Raw genomic sequence first — 18,184 nt, forward strand, 5'->3', positions numbered from 1 at the left:
ACAGCAGTACTTGAGATAGCTATTCCGGCGGCTAGCTTCCCACGCTATGCGTGCCGCCCCCGCACCTGTTTAAGCTTTTTCCTAGACGCTAGAGCTATACAATATCCGCGCAACCTTGAGCGTCCGGAAAGCGCGTTTTCCACCCTGGGCCGGCGGAGAGGGGAGATTTCGTTCCGGCCGCGAAGCTCTCTACATCTCAGTAAGGTGCCTCGCGGTGGTCTCGTGCTGAAGATGCCCTCTCGATGAGCGCATATTTCCCCCCTCATCTTTTAAAGATTCAATACATACAAGCATTTGTCTCGCAAAGCAGATTTATTTCAAGGGAATTTCCCACGTCTCAATAATTTCTCTCGTCGTATACGAGTGCTGATTGCCGTGTTATAGTTTGTTAACGAAGCTTCCCCTCAAGTCTAAATATTTTAAGGCAGTTTTCCTAGTCTATAAAGCCGCTCGAGTTCACGCTGCTCCTCTGGCGGCCATTTTTCAAAGAAATTATGCCTTCCAACCACTCAGAATGCCGGTGACAACTTCACGTTTGATCAATTCTGGATATTGTAAATAGTAAACAGCTACTTTTGCTTACATGATCGGCCATGACATTGAAATTGCTGATACAACGGAAAGCATTGCACCGGATGCACGTATATAGAACTGTGTATGTTGAGCGAGGTAAGAGCTGCACTATAGGCATCGCAGGCAGTTTTAATTGGAGGCAAACTTGGCAAGTGCGCCTCGAATGATAAATTGTTTTGTCTAAACCGAAACAGCGCGAATTGGTAGGCTGCATGAAAGAGAGACATTCTTATTGAATGACAGGAAGTTATTCGGCATATATCTGGCGATCACTCAGGAAATGGTTGTTGTGGAACGACGAGTCGGTTCTGATGTACTTCGCTATAAAAATGCGCGAGATAGTGTCGAGCAGCCTATATTGGCTTTTGTGTGTGTATATATTTATCAATTCTAAATATTGTAAGGCAGTTTGTCGTGTGCGTATCATGGACACGCATGCTTATATCGCCTTCCGTTTCCCTACCACGGTTGCGCTTTAAAACCAACAGCGCGCGCATGCGATCCCATAGATGAGATGAATACATATATATAGAAAAGTATCAGTCATAGCTCTCGTAGTATAGCCTTCTGAGCCGTTTCCCTTTTCTTTTTCTGCTCTTTTTTTTTTCTTTGAAAGAAGTCCTATTAGGGTTATTATAATTACACGAAGGTATTTCGCCCTCGCCAGCAGCAGTACTTGAGATAGCTATTCCGGCGGCTAGCTTCCCACGCTATGCGTGCCGCCCCCGCACCTGTTTAAGCTTTTTCCTAGACGCTAGAGCTATACAATATCCGCGCAACCTTGAGCGATCGGAAAGCGCGTTTTCCACCCTGGGCCGGCGGAGAGGGGAGATTTCGTTCCGGCCGCGAAGCTCTCTACATCTCAGTAAGGTGCCTCGCGGTGGTCTCGTGCTGAAGATGCCCTCTCGGTGAGCGCATATTTCCCCCCCTCATCTTTTAAGAGATTCAATACATACAAGCATTTGTCTCGCAAAGCAGATTTATTTCAAGGGAATTTCCCACGTCTCAATAATTTCTCTCGTCGTATACGAGTGCTGATTGCCGTGTTATAGTTTGTTAACGAAGCTTCCCCTCAAGTCTAAATATTTTAAGGCAGTTTTCCTAGTCTATAAAGCCGCTCGAGTTCACGCTGCTCCTCTGGCGGCCATTTTTCAAAGAAATTATGCCTTCCAACCACTCAGAATGCCGGTGACAACTTCACGTTTGATCAATTCTGGATATTGTAAATAGTAAACAGCTACTTTTGCTTACATGATCGGCCATGACATTGAAATTGCTGATACAACGGAAAGCATTGCACCGGATGCACGTATATAGAACTGTGTATGTTGAGCGAGGTAAGAGCTGCACTATAGGCATCGCAGGCAGTTTTAATTGGAGGCAAACTTGGCAAGTGCGCCTCGAATGATAAATTGGTTTGTCTAAACCGAAACAGCGCGAATTGGTAGGCTGCATGAAAGAGAGACATTCTTATTGAATGACAGGAAGTTATTCGGCATATATCTGGCGATCACTCAGGAAATGGTTGTTGTGGAACGACGAGTCGGTTCTGATGTACTTCGCTATAAAAATGCGCGAGATAGTGTCGAGCAGCCTATATTGGCTTTTGTGTGTGTATATATTTATCAATTCTAAATATTGTAAGGCAGTTTGTCGTGTGCGTATCATGGACACGCATGCTTATATCGCCTTCCGTTTCCCTACCACGGTTGCGCTTTAAAACCAACAGCGCGCGCATGCGATCCCATAGATGAGATGAATACATATATATAGAAAAGTATCAGTCATAGCTCTCGTAGTATAGCCTTCTGAGCCGTTTCCCTTTTCTTTTTCTTCTCTTTTTTTTTCTTTGAAAGAAGTCCTATTAGGGTTATTATAATTACACGAAGGTATTTCGCCCTCGCCAGCAGCAGTACTTGAGACAGCTATTCCGGCGGCTAGCTTCCCACGCTATGCGTGCCGCCCCCGCACCTGTTTAAGCTTTTTCCTAGACGCTAGAGCTACACAATATCCGCGCAACCTTGAGCGATCGGAAAGCGCGTTTTCCACCCTGGGCCGGCGGAGAGGGGAGATTTCGTTCCGGCCGCGAAGCTCTCTACATCTCAGTAAGGTGCCTCGCGGTGGTCTCGTGCTGAAGATGCCCTCTCGGTGAGCGCATATTTCCCCCCTCATCTTTTAAGAGATTCAATACATACAAGCATTTGTCTCGCAAACCAGATTTATTTCAAGGGAATTTCCCACGTCTCAATAATTTCTCTCGTCGTATACGAGTGCTGATTGCCGTGTTATAGTTTGTTAACGAAGCTTCCCCTCAAGTCTAAATATTTTAAGGCAGTTTTCCTAGTCTCTAAAGCCGCTCGAGTTCTTGCTGCTCCTCTGGCGGCCATTTTTTCCAAGAAATTATGCCTTCCAACCACTCAAAAATCGACTGCCGCGGACAACATCAGTCCCTTTCCACATAAGTATGAGGCTCGGAGCAGGAGCTTTGGCGCTTGAAAATAACCGTTGGCTTGACGAACCAACCGACTGAGCTACCTTTCCGGGCAACATTGAAGGATCACGAGTTCAAATCACATGTTATGTTCCTTTTTTTTCCTTTTTTTTTCTTTTAATGTATTTTCCTTCCTTTTATCACTGTACGGAAACCCTCCTAAAAAAAAAATTATATATCCTCAATTATGTGTGGCCACACATGTGCAGGTCATAAATACCAGGTTCTCTAGCCGAGTGCCATCCATGCGGTATAACCGAGGTCAGATTGGTCCACCTTGACTGATCAAATAGGGCACCACTGTAGGTTAAATGAGGCGTACAACTCCTGCGGGACCCGCTGTGGTTGCTCAGTGGTCATGGTGTTAGACTACTGAGCACGAGGTCGCGGGATCGGACCCCGGCCACGGCGGCCGCATTTCGATGGGGGCGAAATGCGAAAACACCCGTGTACTTAGAATTAGGTGCACGTTAAAGAACCCCAGGTGGTCGAAATTTTCGGAGTCCTCCACTACGGCGTGCATAATCAGAAAGTGGTTTTGTCACGCAAAACACCATAATTCAATTTTCAATTTAACTCCTGCGGGGACGGTAGAGTATCCGTCTCCAGTGCAAGAGGACCGTGATTCCGCGCAATTCTCCACCGGGAAATACAAAAAAAAAAACCGTGTGTTGAGAAAATTGCACAAACAGGCCTGGAGTGCGGCCTGATCCCGGTGACCAGAACCGGTAACGCACTCTCTCACCAGAGCACGATTGGCCACCCTGGTGCAGTACTTGGCCACAACCTCCTATATGAATACAACAATCAAACCCCGGCCCTCAGTCCCCAGCAGCCGCGAAGCAACTGACCACGGCGGCGGTCAGATCTGTAACGCTGCAGAGGGTGCTAAGAATACCTGGCTCCGGACAGGCCGCCATTGGAATCTGAACCTGGCAACGTTTAACGTTAGAACGCTATCTAGTGAGGCGAGTCTAGCAGTGTTATTGGAGGAATTAGAGGGTAGTAAATGGGATATAATAGGGCTCAGTGAGGTTAGGAGGACAAAAGAAGCATATACAGTGCTAAAAAGCGGGCATGTACTGTGTTACCGGGGCTTAGCGGAGAGACGAGAACTAGGAGTCGGATTCCTGATTATTAAGGAAATAGCTGGTAACATACAGGAATTCTATAGCATTAACGAGAGGGTGGCAGGTCTTGTTGTGAAACTTAATAAGAGGTACAAATTGAAGGTGGTACAAGTCTATGCCCCTACATGCAGTCATGATGACCAGGAAGTCGAAAGCTTTTATGAAGACGTGGAATCGGCGATGGGTAAAGTCAAAACAAAATACACTATACTGATGGGCGACTTCAATGCCAGGGTAGGCAAGAAGCAGGCTGGAGACAAGTCAGTGGGGGAATATGGCATAGGCTCTAGGAATAGCAGAGGAGAATTATTAGTAGAGTTTGCAGAACAGAATAATATGCGGATAATGAACACCTTTTTCCGCAAGCGGGTTAGTCGAAAGTGGACGTGGAGGAGCCCGAATGGTGAGACTAGAAATGAAATCGACTTCATACTCTGCGCGAACCCTGGCATCATACAAGATGTAGACGTACTCGGCAAGGTACGCTGCAGTGACCATAGGATGGTAAGAACTCGAATTAGCCTAGACTTGAGGAGGGAACGGAAGAAACTGGTACACAAGAAGCCAATCAATGAGTTAGCGGTAAGAGGGAAACTAGAGGAATTCCGGATCAAGCTACAGAACAGGTATTCGGTTTTAACTCAGGAAGAGGACCTTAGTGTTGAAGCAATGAACGACTATCTCATGGGAACCATTAAGGAGTGCGCAATAGAAGTCGGTGGTAACTCCGTTAGGCAGGAAACCAGTAAGCTATCGCAGGAGACGAAAGAGCTGATCAAGAAACGCCAATGTATGAAAGCCTCTAACCCTACAGCTAGAATAGAACTGGCAGAACTTTCTAAGTTAATCAACAAGCGTAAGACAGCGGACATCAGGAACTATAATATGGATAGAATTGAACAGGCTCTTAGGAACGGAGGAAGCCTAAAAACAGTGAAGAAGAAACTAGGAATAGGCAAGAATCAGATGTGTGCGTTAAGAGACAAAGCCGGCAATATCGTTACTAATATGGATGAGATAGTTCAAGTGGCTGAGGAGTTCTATAGAGATTTATACAGTACCAGTGGCACCCACGACGATAGTGGAAGAGAGAATAGCCTAGAGGAATTCGAAATCCCACAGGTAACGCCAGAAGAAGTAAAGAAAGCCTTAGGAGCTATGCAAAGGGGGAAGGCAGCTGGGGAGGATCAGGTAACAGCAGATTTGTTGAAGGATGGTGGTCAGATTGTTCTAGAGAAACTGGCCACCCTGTATACGCAATGCCTCATAACCTCGAGCGTACCGGAATCTTGGAAGAACGCTAACATAATCCTAATCCATAAGAAAGGGGACGCCAAATGCTTGAAAAATTATAGACCGATCAGCTTACTGTCCGTTGCCTACAAAGTATTTACTAAGGTAATCGCAAATAGAATCAGGAACACCTTAGACTTCTGTCAACCAAAGGACCAGGCAGGATTCCGTAAAGGCTACTCAACAATAGACCATATTCACACTATCAATCAAGTGATAGAGAAATGTGCAGAATATAACCAACCGTTATATATAGCTTTCATTGATTACGAGAAAGCGTTTGATTCAGTCGAAACCTCAGCAGTCATGGAGGCATTACGGAATCAGGGTGTAGATGAGCCATATGTAAAGATACTGGAAGATATCTATAGCGGCTCCACAGCCACCGTAGTCCTCCACAAAGAAAGCAACAAAATCCCTATAAAGAAAGGCGTCAGACAGGGAGATACGGTATCTCCAATGCTATTCACAGCATGTTTACAGGAGGTATTCAGAGGCCTGGAGTGGGAAGAATTGGGGATAAAAGTTGATGGAGAATACCTTAGCAACTTGCGATTCGCTGATGATATTGCCTTGCTTAGTAACTCAGGAGACCAATTGCAATGCATGCTCACTGACCTGGAGAGGCAAAGCAGAAGGGTGGGTCTGAAAATTAATCTGCAGAAAACTAAACTAATGTTTAACAGGCTCGGAAGAGAACAGCAGTTTACGATAGGTAGCGAAGCACTGGAAGGGGTAAGGGACTACATCTACTTAGGGCAGGTAGTGACCACGGATCCGGATCATGAGACTGAAATAACCAGAAGAATAAGAATGGGCTGGGGTGCGTTTGGCAGGCATTCTCAAATCATGAACAGCAGGATGCCACTATCCCTCAAAAGGAAAGTGTATAACAGCTGTGTGTTACCAGTACTCACATATGGGGCAGAAACCTGGAGACTTACGAAAAGGGTTCTGCTGAAATTGAGGACGACGCAACGAGCTATGGAAAGAAGAATGATGGGTGTGACATTAAGGGATAAGAAAAGAGCAGTTTGGGTGAGGCAACAAACGCGGGTAAACGACATCTTAGTTGAAATCAAGAAAAAGAAATGGGCATGGGCCGGACATGTAATGAGGAGGGAAGATAACCGATGGTCACTAAGGGTTACGGACTGGATTCCAAGGGAAGGGATGCGTAGCAGGGGGCGGCAGAAAGTTAGGTGGGCGGATGACATTAAGACGTTTGCAGGGACAACATGGCCACAATTAGTACATGACCGGGGTAGTTGGAGAAGTATGGGAGAGGCCTTTGCCCTGCAGTGGGCGTAACTAGGCTGATGATGATGATGATGATATAAGACCGGATATATCATATGCGAAGGCGGCCGACGAATAACGAGGACCACGTAGGAAGGAGAGTGTTTGTGAAAACGCCCCTATGTCTAGTGAGACAGAAATTCTCACTGCAATACTTGCTTTCTAAGAATGACTATAGTTGTACGCACCTATAACACCACAGCATGAACAAGAGCAGTTTCAAGAACCATGGGGAACAATAACATTCGAGTTTTCCATATTCAGTCAAGAACACCAAGCTCTATATTGATTAAAAGCATGACGACGGCAAACACTGTGACGGTACGCACAAATACACCGTAATTAAACCGATTCTCAGGAGGTTTTCTTTAGCCAGATTAATTAGGATGGTGAGAAACACTATATAGCATATTGATAGAGAGTGGGGCCGTGTATGACATAATTTGCAAACGTACTCTTCCTATCAGGTATCGTTAGAATAACTGAGCCCCTTGAAACCAAGTTGAATATCCTTCTAATTAACATCAGCTACATTGAAGTAAAAAAAAAAAGACGCACATACGGCACCCACAAATACACATTCTGCCTTTGAGGGTCGGAAAACATTCATTCAGGGTTCGAACTCCGATAATGCCATAAAATCTTCACGTTTAATAGATTTATTTACGTAATAATTCCTATCACATTAGGTTACTGTTCAAACTCTTCGTTTTGTATTGGTCAGGCTAGCGTTTTTCAGCACCTGCCGTGTTGCTCGCACACACAGATCTCAAAAGGCAGGTTCGTTTCTGCGCGTTTCAACAAAGCTCCTGTGAAACGCAACGAGCCAGCGTTATCCTTTACCTAGCACTTAAAGCGTGCCGCACCAAAAAATATATAAATGAAGGTGTAGTTAGGAACTCATTCCATGGACCGTGCACTCAGACGAGAGCCTAAACCCCGATTACCGCCTAACCAAAAATATAACGAAGTACTCCAACTGACCCAACAAGTCGCTTACGCGTGAACGTATAGTTGAAATTCGGAACGCAGCGCGAGAATCGAGGAGACAAGAGGAAAAAGAGGGACGAGCTTGGACAGCTAAGTTCTCTGGACACGCCTGATTGGAAACGTTCATCGATCGGCTTAGCAGGGAACCAGCAGCAACAGCTGCCACCCTAAGACGTGATTGGTTCGCATATAGCCGGGCTGTACGCGCTGCGGCTGGCATGCGAAAGGCGTTGGATGTCGGGGGCACGAAATTCGCTCACGTGTGCAATTCCTTACCAGTGGTTTGCCGCTGTAGCGCGTGCGTGGGTCCTGCAAAGCACTGTACCGTGGTGTTTCCTTTGCACTGTAAGCGCGCACCGGAAACGACCGGCCATTGCCAGACTCCCGTTTGGTTCAGAGAAATGCAAAGAAACCCAACGTACTAGAAAGGCTTTAAGCGGGTCTCGGGTTTCCAAGACATGTCTTCCGGTGATCCCGGCTGCTTGATGCTGGAAGCCACGGAAGTGCTTCCGCATTCTGCCGGAAGTTTTCTTCACCTCGTTAGTCCGAGAAAAAAAATCCATAAAGAAAGCACATGCTGTCTGCTCTTGGTAAACATGGCACGAAGGCTGCAGTTCTTGCTGTAGTTAAGCTTTGTTGCTACATATCCACCGACTTGGACGTGCTGTATACTGCTTGAAACTGTACGTATTGCTATGAATCTTGCACGTATGGAAAACAAAGCCCGTCGCTCGCAGATAGGTAGTTGATGAATCAGTTTCTCGTAACAGGTGGGAAAGTCGAACTTTACAGGGCAGACTAGCGAACGTGCTGTTGGAGAAAAAAAAACACCGACGTGGATAAAATGAAACACAATAAGGTTTTAGCAATATCGGAAAGCAAAAATCGCTTGTATATAACTTCCGACAATCGATTATAACTAAATTCGCTTATTCTTTATTTTAGTGACGAGTTTTTATATAGGTAGAGCGGTTATAGGTCGCCTTTGAAGACTTAAGATATTTATTTCTTCCATGCGATGGCTTGTTTATGGTTTTGTGTTCTTTGTAGTGCCTTATTCCCAAACGCCATTTCAAGAAAAAACATTGCAATATTTTTGGGAGGTTTGGAACGAACCCTGAGAGCTGCCACAATTATCGTATTCATCGTAACTTTAAGGAACTGAGCGAGAACAAAACGCCAAATCGTGCACGACACTTAACGGAACAGAACATTTGTGAATACTGGTCCGTGTTTTTTGCGTACATAATGCAGTCCAAGCAAGCTGTAAATAGGTTAATGAAACCCATATTTGCGCATTAAAATACCCTGTATTTCAGTGAGGAACGTTTAGCGGGAGCGCTGAAAGGTAATTGATTTAGTTGCTTCCTTGTAGAACAAACGCACTTCTGATTCATTTTTGTGAAAGAAAAGCATTGCTGGAAGGAATAAAAAAGCAAAATATGTCCAAAAGCCAATGACGTATGTATACGAACCATAGTCCACTGCGGTGTAAAGTAAAGCTTTACTGCTTTCCCCGAGTTCTGTACGCAAGATGTATTCATTTGTGCGTGTAATCCACTTGGGCATTTCGCTAGGGTAGCTGCATTATCTCGTGTCACCGCTTGTGTTTTTTCTGAATACGCTTGATTAAACTTTTTTTCTTTTTTTGTAACCGTGCGAACTCGAAGTCTAATGTCGAAACTTTCACTGAAACTGTTTGTACACCTCGTTCGCACATTGTGCACAGCCTACGTCACTGCAGCAAAGCTAGTGATGAATGCTCTCGTGATATGCTTTCCCTTCGTTTTATTCGTCATCGCCGGCCGTTTAATTGTTGATTTTGTTGTAATCCTTTACACCATCGTCGATTTTTTTGTCGAGGCAGAATACGTATGACTTATGCACTAGTTGTAGGGCATCACATACGAGTTTCTTGCGCTATCACTCTCCAAGTTCGCACGCATCACAGGAAACATCACAAACTTATTTTCTTTCTGCCATGGGCCATTAAATGACCCAAGGCTTATGAAATAAGTGTACTAGGTTTCTTTCCTATAAATTACGTGAACTCAATTCAATGCCGGCAATGACTCAACCTGACGTGCCAGATGACTTCTGTTGCTTCAATGAACACAACAACTCGCTGCCATAAGCTGATGGCACAACTAATACGCTAAGAGGACGTGCGGTCGTCAGGGAAAGCAGCATTGCCGTAGCCTCTGGAAAGCAAGGCGGTCAATTTCTTCCTGCAAAAACAAAGAAAATAAAGAAAAGGCACTCCCGGACTGTGCATATGTTTGTTCAATATCTATAAGTAATAATTGGGCACTAAATAAGAGATACTGGTCCTGTAACCACAAAACATTTTTTTTACATCTAAACTGTTCGTAGCAAGAGGAGCTGTCCGCCACTTCTACTGTTCGACGCCAGTGTGAATAGCCTACAAATATCGGAGCACGGAAGGACCACGATGGTATCAATAGGACGCTATGAGAAGAAATACGTGGCGACGACTGCATAACGGCGTTGGCATGATAACGGTGTGATAACAACGATTGAATGACGCAAGCATGATTATGATGCGATTACGAAGAAGCAATGACGGCAGTAGAATGACGAAGGCGATATGACTATGACGGCATGACAACGATCGCATGACAATGACAACGAAATTTCGACGACGTCACGCTGATGGCCCATACCCAGTGGCGTGACGGCACACCCTGCGTCATATACCAAGCGAAATATGCCAATGGGAACAGCAGACTGCGCTATCTTGGAGATCACACTTGAGACGTCTTCGCTCGTTACAGTGTTATTTCACATGCCTGCGTAACCAAACAACATCCGCTATAACATTTCCTAAGCATTGCTCGAACGAAAAACAATCACAGGACGGTTACGAGTGCATAGCGCGAGTACTTGATTGTTTGCTCTGGTATTAAGTACACGTAACCATCCTGTGAGTTGTTTTAGTATTTAGATGATGTTACAGCAGATGTTAGGTTTTTGTTGGGTTGGGAAATAACGCGGACACAAGTGTCGATGTTTTCAGTGCTATCCAGTGTGTTCATGCGTAGCGCGCCATATGACCGCTTACTTTTGACAGTCATGGCTCTGTGCGCGCATTGTTTCACCAGTGTGTATTCCTGATCTGTTTATCTGTTCACCAGGCTCATCGCAGACTGCATCGTGGCCTCGTGAATGTGTTTATGACTCTGCATACGCATTGTGTACGAACTCAGTGCAGTGTTACTTGCCTTCACCTAACCTGTATGTCCGCGTTTGTATAGGACTGCGTGCTGGGGACTTTTGGCCCTAGGACGTTGTTTCTTTTGCTGCTATGTGAAAAGGAGCAGTCCTCCCCTTATAGGGTGACTACATGTCCTTCTCATATTTCTAATTTCAATAAAAAAGATAGAAGTGCATATATATATATATATATATATATATATATATATATATATATATATATAGAGAGAGAGAGAGAGTTCATTTGAAGCAAGGCAGAAAGGTCGACCTGAACGACGTGCTCCAGCCTGCTGATCTGCACAGCGGGAAGGGGAACGCGGGCGTAAAGCCTGCATTAGGGCTAGCGATGGCATAGAAGAGGGATGAGGGCAAGTTCAGGAATCTGGCGGTTATCAAGAAAGTCCAAACGGGTGACAAAGAAATGTCATGCTACTTCCAGAGCTTGGATGGCGTCTGCAATCCAATTGGAAATTAAGAAAAATGCGCGAAGAAGCAGCTTGAGCATGGGCTTCTCCTGCGTAAGCAGCACAGGTGCGAAGAAAGGTCTTTATGTACAAAGGAGCGATAAGCGGCTCGAGTACGGCGAGGACCAGCACAGCGCTTTTAGCGACCGGAGTCTGAAGACCGCAGAGGACCAGGCGCGGTGATTCTAGTAGCTGCTTAAGCCCTTTCTCGACACTTTCCTCGTAATTATCTTCGGCTCCTTGCTTGCCTATAGAGTCACAGTCTTTGCTAGCCCTAACATCCGCTGCCTGACGTAGGGAACACTATGGCACGGTGCCCTGGGTTCTAGAGGGCAGCGAAGTCGTGTTGGTGCCAGCCAGGAGAGACGAATGTTGCACCCTCTGCTCTCAGCGACCCTGAATTTGCAGCGGGCTTCGTTACCGTCCTCAATGACGTCACAGGCACAGGTAGTCCATGCAGCTGCGCCCCGCTATGCAATTCTGAAGTGACTGGGTGGCTCTTCTTTCGCGAGCGTTGTTTCACTCGGCGAACTGATTGAGCAGCCTCTCAACGGTAAGACTTTAGTAGTGTGCAGCTGCATAATATAAGTGTATCTGAATGAGAATCAGATTATGAGTAATGTTTATTTAGTTCATGGCGAGAACAACATACGAATAAATTTGCAGAAGGAGCTCCGAGAGCACTAGGTTGCGAGGTGTGTTTTAGATACTACTGCCGCAACACAGGCCTCTATTGGAGGCCGTGCTACTGATCGCTTGGGTGTATAACGTCTAGTACACGCGGGAAAACACAGGAACGGCGCAAGATGGAAATTCAAGACGATGAGAAAAGCGTGAAAACGGTAAAAGCGAGAAGTCAACGTTTCCACAAGTCGACTTGCCTTTAAAATACAACTCCCCTTATCGAAACGCTGGCTTCCGCTTTTACCTTGTTCTCGTTTTGCTCACCATCTAGTGAGTGCGAATAACTAGATGGTGAACAGGGTCAAGCATCTTCAAGCCACTTCGACTGGCAGATCGATACACTATGGCCCTAAGCGTCTATGTACGGTTTAAGCCTGTTAGTATGAGATTTTCGTACAGATCCGTGAAGCACTTCCTGTCACTACCACACGTTGTGTCTATTTTTAAATATTCATTGTTCTTAGGCATATGTTCTTAATATATCTTAAGGGGGAACGAACGTCAGTTTTTTGTCTAGTATGGTACCCTAAAATTTTGTGTTCTGTATTGAAACGCAGGGGCTGTCCATGCAGGTCAATATTGGGATCTGAGACCAGGCCTTTATTTCTTGAATAAGTACGCAGAAGCTACTAAGACGATTCAGCATAAATTAATTCTCAGTCGCCCACTTTGACACTTTATTGAGGCCAAGTTGAACTTGTCGCGCATAGGCAGCGAGATTGCAAGACTTGAATCCTATCCACACGTCATCAACATAAGTGGAATAAGTGGAACATACTTCGTGAAATGAATGGCCATAGAGATTTCATTTTTACTATAAAAATATTACATCTAGGCACTCCACCCTATGGTACCCCAGTTTCTTGGATGAATGTCGTGGACAGAGCATTGTCAACTGTGACACGGAACGTACAGTGCTATAAGCAAACTTCTATTGCATTAAGCATATTGCCGCGGATACCCATTTCTCAAAGGTTTCACAAAATTCCAAAGCATCAGGGGGCGCCCCCATATGCCTCCTCCGTATCAAGGAAAACGGGGCAAAAAAATTGGTTCCAATCCACGTTGTGAAAGTGGTTGACCAGCGAAGCTGTGTGCCCCTGATCAGATAGACCAATGTGACGCAGCCTTGAACTGGGTCCTGCCGAGCCTGAGCACGGCGCCGTTGTGCATATTGGCATTGCTGTCCTTTTCGTCGCTCATCGTATTCGCGCTGTTCTTCAGGAGTAGAATGAGTGTCCTTTCTATAGGGCTGTCAGACCCCACATGAAATCTGTTGCTAGGCGGGTTCTTCTTTTACCCATGAAAGTATAGTTACGTGACTCCCTGCTTCATATGCTACAGTTGCCACTTCTCGGTAACTGCAGCTTATGCAACTGTTATCGTTACCGCAAAACGCTTGCGGCAAACGCTGAGCGCTAAGGCGAGTTTTCTGGTTCTTCTTTTATTTAGATTCCTGTTTTATTTTGATTCCTGCAATCTTCATTCCACAATGCCAGACGCCTTTTCGTTGAAGCACTATTCGTTTGTGGAACACATTCTATGCAAAATCAATTTTAAAAGCAGTAAAAGTAGGCAACCATGTCATTTATACTAAAATCATTCAGAGAGCTTCGAGGCAGATGGCCCATTTGTGTTAACTTTTCCCAGCCTGCAGATGCTACATTCCATGGAGGAGCATGTGGTGGAGGCCCCCTCCCTTTGTAGTTGTGAGACAAATAGGGAAGTGATCCCTGCCATAAGGATTGTTAATCACGTTCCACTGAAAGTGGAGCACTAACGTCGGAGATGTCAGGCTTAAGTCTACGTTGCTGTGTGTGTTATGCGCAAGGCTCTAAAATGTTGGCCCTTTTTTGTTTAACAGGCATGTGTCTAAAGAGAAAATGAGTTCTATTAATGGACTTCTTGCGTCGCACCGAGTATGGCAGCAAAGAGTATTGTGTGCGCCACTTCTTCGTTCGTGGCGTAGCGGTGCTAGCAACTTCCACCTGAGGGGCTGACGGCGTGCCTGTTGGCACACAGTATGTAGTCCGAGCAGCCGCCAAAGGCCGCTGTGGCACTGGCCCCTGACGTGCCACTACACTACGGCATAGCTTGATTCTTGCGAAGGGGAGAGACATCTGCGTGCCTCTTTGAAGGAGATATTTTCTTTGAATTTCAATCCAATATCTTCCTTTTTTATTTTTTCGAGAATGGACAAGACCAGCAGTATGTTGCGTATTCACCTTCGCAGTTTTCCCAATGAGGTGTCTTGACGCACTTGTCGGAAGATCGATATTTGGAGCTATATTTTGCACAGGCTAGTCGACTCGGGAGCTCTGCAAGCCATGACCAAATCTTACAGATGAAGCATGGTGAGGTTTTATGGATATATCGCTTTACGCTGATTCTTGTGTATCCAGTTTCGGAAGTTTCAGAAAGTGTAATAAAGGCAAAGGTCAAGATCAGATGTTTGGTGGGAAATTCTTTGTTGTTACGTCTTAGGTTAACTTTTTGCACATTGATTACATCCTGGTTCTGCCATCCATCATGAAGTTCAGCTTCACTCAAATCTATTAGATCTTCCTTGGATATGACACCACGATCAGTGTTTAGAAAACGGTGCTGTGTTACTTCCAAAGGGATATCCCCGAATATCATAAGTTGGGAGAGCTTTTCATACTGAAGTTTTTGGCACTCCTAGGAGGTCACCACTTGCCATCTTGGTTACCTTGTAGCTTGGTCCTGTTGTGTATGTTAAACATTTGGCCACGCGAAAGAACGGGATGACTCTTACGCTCTTGTTTGGTTTCTCACTATGGATTACATAAAATCTCGGAAAGTTTTACTTTACATGGCTGAGAAAAGCGAACGTATCATAGGTGAGCCCTCTTTTTTGAAAGAGAACGATGAGGCAGCGTTGTGAAAAAAGATGAAGCCATAAAGGTTCGCATTCTTCTTTATTGGGCGGGTGGGGTCGATGGCACCCACATACCAGGGAGCCCAACGCCAAGGGGACGCTACAATGCCTCTAAAAAGAGACTTGCATGCGCGAACTTCACATCGTCGCCATGGTCCAATATAAAATACCCAAGGCTTGACAGATTATGCGGGGTTAACCCTTGCCTCCGCGAATTAAGGAAACTGAGATGAAATAAGGACACAGCAAAGATAATAAAGACAAGAAAAAGTTAAAGGAGGTGGAGGGCGATAAGAAAAGACTGCCGGTTTCCACCGGGCGGGTCAATCCAGGAGGGTCGTCTACATGAAGCCGAGGCCAAATGGGTGCGTTGCCTCGGCCGAGGGTCCTTAGGAGTGCGAACACCTGGAATCAGCTAAATCCCCGTGTTCCCCTTGTCCCGGTACACCGCTAAGCCATGCACGGCTATATACGGGACGGTCCGACCCCCATGTGCTCAGGTCTGTGGTACCGAAACACACAAAATTCCGGGTTAGGCAGACGCCCATGCGGGTGAATGGAATATCATGAACTTAGTCTTTTAAAGATGATTACTTAGTGATTTACATAGACATCAGGCTTAAATGTAGCTCTGTGTTTGGTTCTAGAGCCGAACAGTGGATGGAATCGTCAGAAGCAAGTACATACGTGTTATCTGTATAATTAAAACCGAAAACAAATATTCGGTTAGTCTGCTCAGTTAGTCGGGGCAACGGTTGGTCATTTATCTTGCCTCAAACAATGTCTATAACTTGACCGCGTGTAGTGAAGCCACTGGGTAAAAAGTTTGGTCATATCGCAATAACCGAACCCTTGCACTATTTAGTGCTCACACAAAGAGCAGCAGGGGCACTGCTTTCCACTACCGTAACACTAGCTTCGGGATATTTGTAGCGTCAATTTTGGCCAAGGTATATCACGTGCGCTATCTCTGCTGGTACATTTCCAAAACTCAAACCATAAAATCAGATTAGGAACATGGACATTTCGGGTGCATAAGGACTACGTCGAAAATGCTAAGCATATGTACGGTCGTTATTGTGCACATGCGTGAACAAGCTGGCAACTAAAACAGACGCTACATTATCATGCGGAAGCGCAGTTCAAGCAGGATCATCTGCATATTCATGGTTAGAGTAGGAAATTTCCATACAAACCTCGTTTCCAGGTACAGTGAAACTGTAGTAAAGCTCTGACCCATTTCCCTGCGAGGGAAGTCGAGCCCTTGAGATGCTACAGGTGTGACTGTTTTAGGCCTCCTCTGATGAATCGATATCAACCTTGGATTCGAATGATCGTGCTAACCAACGTAAAGGCGTATTCTCCAAATGAACATTCCTTGCATGAGTGGCGTTGTTCCAACCTCCAAGATGCAGTCTTATATTAGTCAATTCGTGTATTTCAAGAGTCCTTCTGTTTCTCGTAAATGCTGTTTCATTCTTCTTCCTCAATGGAGCTATTTTTGTCTCATTTCAGCAAACTAGTTTTTCGGTTCTCATCAAGACATTAAACTTTATTGTTACCTGACGAAAGCTTGCGTGTATGTTCATCACGGTGAAATGGTCTCTATATGACAAATAACATCTGAATGATATGTTCTGCCGTAATTTTTTCTTGTTTACATTAGCAGCCTTGCCTCCTTTAGTATGGTACTCCGTTCAGAGAAATGTAGCCCCTTGGTACTCAGCGCAGAGTTGGTGTAGGGAGCAAAAATAAATTCGAAAGACCTAGACAGCTTACTTTATGCGATTAGTCGTCACTATTACACTCAGTTTAACAGTATTGGGTAGATTTGATACATCCTGTTGCTGGTAGGTAAACGAAATAACCCCTTCCTATTTGGCATATAAACCTGTAATTAATTTGTGATATTCGTGAGAATTAAATAAACTAACACCACAATTATGCTTTCAAATCTGGTCTCGTCTTATTTATCCTGATAATGCAGAAATGATGCCCCATAAAAAATAATAAACTGAGATCACTTATAATTCCGCAACAGTTGATAACATTGCCATACGAATATTGAGAAAGCTTAAGGTGTTTCGAGAAGGCCTGCCGTATTGCGCTTCATATTTCAAAATATTCTTACAAAAGAACGGGAAATAATTTCATTAGACACATATCTTTGATGGGGCAACTTAGGTTGCGTCTATTAACAATTACATACTAGTGGAAGGGTCACCATAACTAAGCTATAGGTACACAAGAACACAGGGTACTAACTACAAATTAATTCATTTCAAGGCTAATAGGTAGTACTCTAAATACGGTATCAAGAAGACAGCGTCATTTTTAATTTCTAATAGTTGCAAAATTATGCCTAAGTTCTGTTTTCTTTTTTTCTTGTGAAACGAGTTTCGTTTTTCTAAGCTGAAATAAAGGGTTTTGCGTTATGCGATGCGCCACATAAGTCAGAGTGAAGTTAAGATATTCGCTTAAGAAATTTAAACTAAACCATGGGTTGTCCCCAAGAATACCGTCGAAAATTCAAGAACGCAAGTTTCCTGCAAAATAAAAAAGATACACTTCTTGAGTAATTCAACTAAATGTTCTGAGTATATCCACAGCAACCTAAAATATTCTAACACAACTGCGGTGGCGAAAACTTATCGAGAAATTCAGAACAGGCACTAACGTGAAACTTTATTCGTGCCGGTTATACTCGTGCCTTTTAATGGCAAGCTCTGTATTAATAACTAGCTCACTATCATTTCTAAGTACTGTGCCAAGAGAGAACGCACTTGGTGCTGAATTTCTTTAAATAAAATCTGCTTACTTTCTACGTCATTATCCGTTTGAGGAAAACAGAAACTTGCAAGATGAAATTACGCATATAAACAAAGAAACTACTTAGACTACGCGAGGAAAGAACTGCTATGGAAAGTTGTTTTTTTCGACAATGCTGTAGGCAGTGTTTTTTCTATAGCGCTGTGAATGATAGTTAAAATATTGAACATCTTGCTATCGTTGTGCCCTCGGCTCCTTCTGTTAGAATTTATTGACTAGTATCGGTGAAAATATATTCACTAACTTCCCCTGTATAGTTTATTCAGCACAACACAGGACCGTACCTTGACATAAATGC

This window comes from Dermacentor variabilis, chromosome 4, assembly GCF_050947875.1.
Source record: "Dermacentor variabilis isolate Ectoservices chromosome 4, ASM5094787v1, whole genome shotgun sequence".
Classification (NCBI taxonomy): domain Eukaryota; kingdom Metazoa; phylum Arthropoda; class Arachnida; order Ixodida; family Ixodidae; genus Dermacentor; species Dermacentor variabilis.